At 41.5% G+C, this 7003-nt stretch overlaps 1 pseudogene; it reads left to right on the forward strand.

Annotated features, from left to right (window-relative positions):
- The first annotated feature begins 4113 nt into the window (after window positions 1–4113).
- LOC106752257 lies at window positions 4114–6599 on the forward strand (annotated as a pseudogene).
- The last annotated feature ends 404 nt before the right edge of the window (window positions 6600–7003 follow it).

Raw genomic sequence — 7003 nt, forward strand, 5'->3', positions numbered from 1 at the left:
CATTCGGAGCGGGGTTTACACTTTTCAGGGGCGCGGGGCTCGCCTCTACCGCTACCGCGCGCCCACGGTGCGCGGTCTTCGCTAGCTCAAAGAAAATACAAAAAACTGATCGTGTTAATTCGGCGCTCGTGTAAGCGCGCCACTCGCTCCGCGGTAGGGCCTTCGCCCGTGTGACGGGCGCTCCGAGCCGCCACGTCACAATATTGTGACGTTGTGACGTTGCTACCGCTTCTCTGCGCGTCACAAACCGTAGAATAATAGCCGCGGACGGAAACTAGAAAGCGTCGCCTTCGGATCTCAAAGAAGAGGGCCGACTTAGCATGTCCCGATTTAATCTTAAGACTTTATTTCTATATTTGGCGCCTCATCGGGCCTACAGAGAGCGAAAGCCATAGGTGGACTACGTCGAGGACTGCCGCCGAGGAAAAGTAGAACAGGATTCGGTCAGGCCACGACGCTCGGGAGAAAACAACACATCCGGCGCACGCTTATAAGCGCGATGCAGCCCGCTAGTTGGCCATACGGAAGCATCGCCGCGCGCGTCGTCTGCTGCCCACGGAGAAGTACGTACGTGCAAGCCGGTGTCCGAAAGGCAAGGAAGCCTCGAAGGGCAAAAAAAAGTACTCCGAGGGACATCGCCGAGGACCCAAGAAGCAAAAGGTCCTCGAGAGAAGATACCCCAAGGAAGATGGACAATCGAGTAGCGTAAGATGGTGTACGCTACTCGTCCGATTGCGTTTCGCGAGTGCCGCGACGTACGAAATCTTGTCGCGCGCTAATTGGTTCGCGCCCCCACGCGTGTTATGAGAGGGGGATATCGCGATCAATGAAGGATCGATCAACGATTCTTCGGTGCCTTTTGCGTTTCGACCGTCACCACGACCACCAAGACTAACAATTCCTAGTATCCACAGCTACCGTTCCCAATACTGCAGAGCAAAGTGTCGTGAGAGGTGTCTTAGGAAATAACGGAGCTGTTTGGTAAGGTTGCTCTTTTCTAACAGGAAGCCACGAACTCGCGTTAGAGCCGAGTCACGTTGTTCGAAGTCGATCGTCTCGGCACTTCAGTATTTTGTAAGTTCTGTCGCGTTGGGTATGTCGAGCGATCCGAGTCCAACAGACGACGGGATTTCGTGGCTGCGCCATTGTAGGTTTGAAAAAAATTGCGAACCCGAGTAAACATCGGCCCCTGAGAGATCGAACAACAAGACAAACTAGCCAATTGTACAGTCCTTATAGTATTATTATCGTTACACATCGTTACGCCAAATGTAGGAATCCCGTGGCGAAGCCGTAGAATCGCGTGTCTCCGATGGTAGAATTCGGTCATCGCGTAACGTTGAATTAGCGTTTCTTTCGCGGTTATATAGCGTTCTCACTAGCGTTTCTGTAGTGTTTATTTCGCGTCTGTCTAGTGTTTCTTTTGTATTCGTGCTGCGTCTTATTAGAGTCTTTTTTGCATTAGTGTAGCGTGTCTTTCGTGTTGGTATCGCGTCGTAGGATGCTCAAGGCACGAATCACATGACGGAACATGCTGCAGATAGAGAATCTCTGACGGTAGCATTCAGCAGCATCGCCTACGCATCGCTTTTTTTGGCGCTTTTTTAGCGCCTACCTAGCGATTTGGTTGCAGGTACTTATCGTATCTTTCGCGCATTTTCCGCGTCTCTTTCGCGAAAAATTTGGGCTTTTCTCTCGCACGTATCCACTGATCGCGGATGAACGGTATTAGGAATTTTGGGTTCGTGTTCGCGGTACAAGAAGTTGCGAAATGCGAAATATTCTCGCGTTCGGCTTGAGTCGTTTACTCGCCGGCCGAGAACTTCGGCTTATCGCGTTTAGTCGCGTATTTCGTGTCTCACGTTTTCGTGAAATGTAGCTTTTTCGTACTTTCGTGTTAGCGTTCTCGTGTCTTATAGTTTGGTGTCGTGCGTTAATTTTGTAGTAAATTTCGAATGAGCAAGATTTGCGCTCGAAAACGTTAGCATTTCGATATTCGCGTTCGACGGTACGCTAGTCGTCGAGCTTGTCGAGGCGCGCAAGTAGAGAAGATTGTATTATTGCGCACATCTTGTATTGTCGCGTGCGTAAATAATCAGTATTATTCTCATGATAGCGTAACAGCGACCGGTTAGGCGCTCCTCGAAATTTGATGTCGCGTCTTTAAAGTAGTTCGCGCTTTTGACATCGTTTGCTTTCTCGACGTTAGTGGTTGCGAATTTACTTAAATTCCCAAGTGAGAACGATCACTCGGGTGGCGTTCCTCCGAAGATATCGCGTAGTGGCATTCATGATTTTTCTTTGATTTTTTTTCTTTTATTGTTAACGATATTTCCGCGTTCAGAAATGTTAATTTCTTTTCTTCTCGTTGACGAGGCGCGTATCCTTACGCCCTTACCTTAATTGTTATCTTGTCTTTAATGTGTATGTTTTAAATTTATTAAATTTTCGAACTATTAATCATTTACATTTTTGTTTTTTTCCGAATTCGCCATATTCAAAATAATGTAACTTCTGAAAAAATTACCACTAAAAAAGGAACCCCTCGAATACATGAAACTTTTCATGAAAAACTTTTTGTTGCGAAAATATTTTTAGAGTTTTGGGTTGTAACACTTTATGTAGGCCATCCTATATATTGGGAGTACAAATTAGTTCGGTCCGTTTTTGTGATCAAAAATGCATTTATTTCAGAAAAAAATGAATGAAATGATTAATCAAAGTATTGTCCATCGCTGGTTATTACTTTTTCCCACTTCTCAAACAATTTTCGAATTCCATCTCGAAAAAATGTATCGTCTTTTGAGGCGATCCAAGTTAGGAGCCAGTTTTCGATTTCTGTAAAAGAAGTAAATCGGTGACCTGCCAAATCGTGCTTTATCCGTCGGAACAACCAGTAATCAGAAGGAGCAATGTCTGGCGAATACGGCGGGTGCGGTAAAATATCTCACTTGAGCGTTTCCAAATAACTTTTACGACTTTTGCGACATGAGACCGAGCGTTATCATGCAGAAGAATAACTTTGTCATGTCTTTGCTCGTATTCCGGCCGTTTTTCTCGTAATGCACGGCTCAAACGAATCAATTGTACCCTATATCGATGGCCCAAAATGGAATCACCAGGTTTGACTCGGATCTTCATCGAGTAATGACTCCAATTGTCTTCGAATTTTTTTGGCTGTCCAGAGCGAGGCTTGTCTTCAACGCTGAAATCACCATTCTTGAAACGTCGAAACTATTACCTACATGATTTATCAGTTGGAGCATTGTCACCATAAACTTTTACAAGCATTCGATGCGCTTCAGCTCCTCTTTTCTTCCAATTAAAGCAGAAAACTAAAACCTCCCGCAAATGCTGCTTAGTTAACATAAAATTTCAAATATTCAACACAGTAAAAAACAGGGGTTTTTTATGAAACTTAAAGCGATATAAACTGAATATTATTGACAGATGTCTAACCTATCCGAAACCACCGAAATCAGCTGTCACTATGAAATGTATATTGTCTATTTTGTGTATATTGTCTATACACTTTTGCCATTTAAACGACAGGTTCTTCAGGCCGGTGGTATAAAACACTATCGGTCGAGAGTCAATGAATTCCTGGAAGGCCAGTTTTACAGAATTGTCGGAATTAAATTGTTTTCCTATTAAAATGTTGTCCAAATTGCGGAAGAAGTGGTAGTCAGTGGGGGCTACGTCTAGTGAGTATGGAGGCTGATGAAGAAGTTCCAAAGTTTCATAACAGCTAAAGCCATCTTTTGAAAACGGACCGAACTATTTTGTACTCCCAATAATCAAATATGTGTGGTTCACCTTCAGATTAATTTTCAAAAAATATCTATTTTCGAATATTAATAACATTTTTTTCCCAAAAATATCTGAAACCAAATATAATTGCACGACGTGTGCATATATAATATATTAGGTTGGCAAGGATGAAATTTGTAGTTAATAATATTGCCAACTATAACAGCTTATTATTTGACATTGGCTTAATATATTACCGTTCTGTTTTTTTGTTGGAAAGTTACATATCTCGCCTGTTTAGAAATATCATTGTAAACTCTAAAAAATATTAAAACCTTTTTATAAAAATTAATTTTGTTGAAAATGGAACGGTAGGAAATTCGCACTATTATGAAGTATGAGTTCTTACGTGGAACTAAGGCATCGCAGACCGCGCGAAACATTAATAGTATATTTGGCTCTAGCGTTACTACGCAGCAGATAGTATCAAATTAGTTCGCCAAGTTTCGTACAGGTAACTTTGACCTCACAAATGAGCCACGCGGTCGCCCAGAATCAAAGGTCAATAATGATGAACTAAAAGTCACCGTTGAGTCTGACACATCTCAGTGTGCCTATGAATTATCGTTGAAGTTTGGTGTTAGCAAACAAACAATATTAACTCATTTAGCTCAAATCGGTAAAGTGAAAAGTTGGATAAGTGGGTTCGACGTGAACTGAATGAAAAACAGAAACAAAAGCGTTTGTAAGCTTGTGTTACGTCCTGGAAGAGGACGAAAGCAACAAAATTGTTTACTCGCGCACTGGCGAGTCCTAAACGTACTAGTAGGTCTACAGATCAGGTCAAGGTCCGAAGAGGCCCATTTACTCCAATCACAGAACGTACGTTGGGTGGTTCTTTATTTAAGTCAAAGAACTTAATCTCTTACCTGGGATAGGACCATATGAGCATGTTGAGAGGGAAATTTAGATTTAGGTCATTGAGAAGAGATGAATAAATAGTTTTAACGACTTGATTAAATTTAGGGCATTTTGAATAAAACAGTTTATTAATAACATAATTTAGTTTTCGGATGAATTAATAATAGTGGTAAATTGATAAGAAAAGTCATTGTAAAAAATACAACATTTAAAAGATGAAAGGGTTATCTAAAGTTAAACAATGAAATATGTGGGTTAACATTAAACAAACTTTTATAAATCAGCATTACTGGAATAACGCAAATACAAGATGAACATTAAAGTGAGATTAAGAAAAAGGCAATTCGTGAAACTTAATTTAATACAATCGAATATAACGCAACAAGAATATTTAACATATCGGTACAGCGAGGAAAACATCGTTATATAATACAAAGAAAACAATAATCACGCAGTGCAGGTGTGTGTTTTAAAGAGTGAAGTAGGATTGGAAATTGGATTGAAATGATTAAAAGTCATGTTTAAATATGAAATGGAGACTTACGATTTAGATGAATCAATAGACTGACGAGGACGAATGAAGACGAAGACGAAGGCTAGACTAGACTAAGACTGAGGACTGCTGAAAACTGAACTAAGACTGACTAAGAAGAACTGAGAACTGAGAACTAAGACAACTGAGAATTACAAAAGAACACTGAGAATGAGAGCTAAGACTGACTAAGACTAAGACTTGGTAACTGAGACTGAAAACTGCGAACTGAGAATTACAAAAGAACACTGAGAATGAGAGCTAATACTGACTAAGACTAAGACTGAGAACTACGCTCGCGCCAAACGAGTGAGGCTTATATAGGAAAGGTTTCAGGGGTTGGTGGATGACGATCGTCAATAAGAGGAGATTGCGTGGAAGACGGTTATTCTGGAAAATTCCTAGTATCATCTGGTTGACATAAATAATTTTAAAACCTAATCACATCGAAGGGCCTTTGTTCTACCGTCTGTATACAAAGACGGATAAGATCGCAGACGCATTGGGAGGCCCCTTGACGCATTTAGGTGGCGTGTGAACGTGTCATTTTACAGCAGCGCTTGCCGAGTTTGTTTGTTTTATGATCATAAAAAAAAGGAATGCGTTAGGGTGACGGACGCTGGAAAATATACGGCGCGTTTGGCAGCGACCCATCGTAACTTTTATCCCTTTTTTCAATTGCTCTTCCCCGGAGTCCGTCTGCTTCTTAAATGTATATATATAAAAAAGGAGGTCATTGTTTCTGAAATACTCAGGACATAACACTTGCTTGATGTTGCTTTCTCGTCACAAATCTGATCCATTTTTTAATCGAATTGTCACTTGTGATGAGAAATGGATCCAATATGACAATCGCAAACGTTCAGCACAGTGGTTGGACAAGAATGAATCACTAAAACACACTCCAAAGCGCAATATTCATGAAAAGAAGCTGATGGTGAGTGTTTGACGGTCTAGCGCAGGTATGATACATTATGATTTCATGAAACCTGGCTCATCGATCACAGAAATATACTGCAACCAACTGGACGAAATGATGCAAAAACTTAAAGAAAAACAGCCTAGATTGGTCAACAGATCGACTCCTATCTTATTGCATGATAACGCTAGACCACACACTGCACAAATAACTGTGGCAAAACTACAGGAATTGGAGTTGGAACTTTTTCATTATCCTCCATACTCACCAAACCTAGCCCCCACTGACTACCACTTCTTCCGCAATTTGGACAACTTTTTAATAGGAAAACAATTTAATTCTGACAATGCTGTAAAACTTGTTTTCCAGGAATTCATTGACTCTCGTCCGCCAGGGTTTTATACCACCGGCCTGAACAACCTGCCGCTTAAATGGCAAAAGTGTATAGACAATATGGGTGCATACTTTGATGAATAAAATAATTCCTTATATTTGTAAGTTATCAACCAACTTTGCCTTTTTTCCTACAAATTTCGTCCTTGACGACCTGATACAATATGCTATAAGTAGTAAACGTTTGATTTAGATGTATTTGTGACTTGTGATCCGGACCCCGTCGATCGGTGGACGTTCGTCCCGTCCCGGCCGACGGGGTGGTCGTTGCTGGTGTCGCTGGTCGACCGTGTTTCAGTGTCGATAGCCCTGGCGTAGCTCGCCGGATGTCCAGGTGTCTTGTAGTGCGAGTGTGCGTGTGTATGAGTGGATGAGTGAGTGAGTGAGCGAATAAGTGATCGAACGTGTGTGGAAATATTACGCTGTTTATTTAATTATTGCCGCGATGTTTGGTACAGCTTTAAGGATGACAGGCCGTGCTTTTCGTT

This window comes from Dinoponera quadriceps, unplaced genomic scaffold (assembly GCF_001313825.1).
Source record: "Dinoponera quadriceps isolate SergipeBrazil2010 unplaced genomic scaffold, ASM131382v1 scaffold491, whole genome shotgun sequence".
Lineage (NCBI taxonomy): Eukaryota > Metazoa > Arthropoda > Insecta > Hymenoptera > Formicidae > Dinoponera > Dinoponera quadriceps.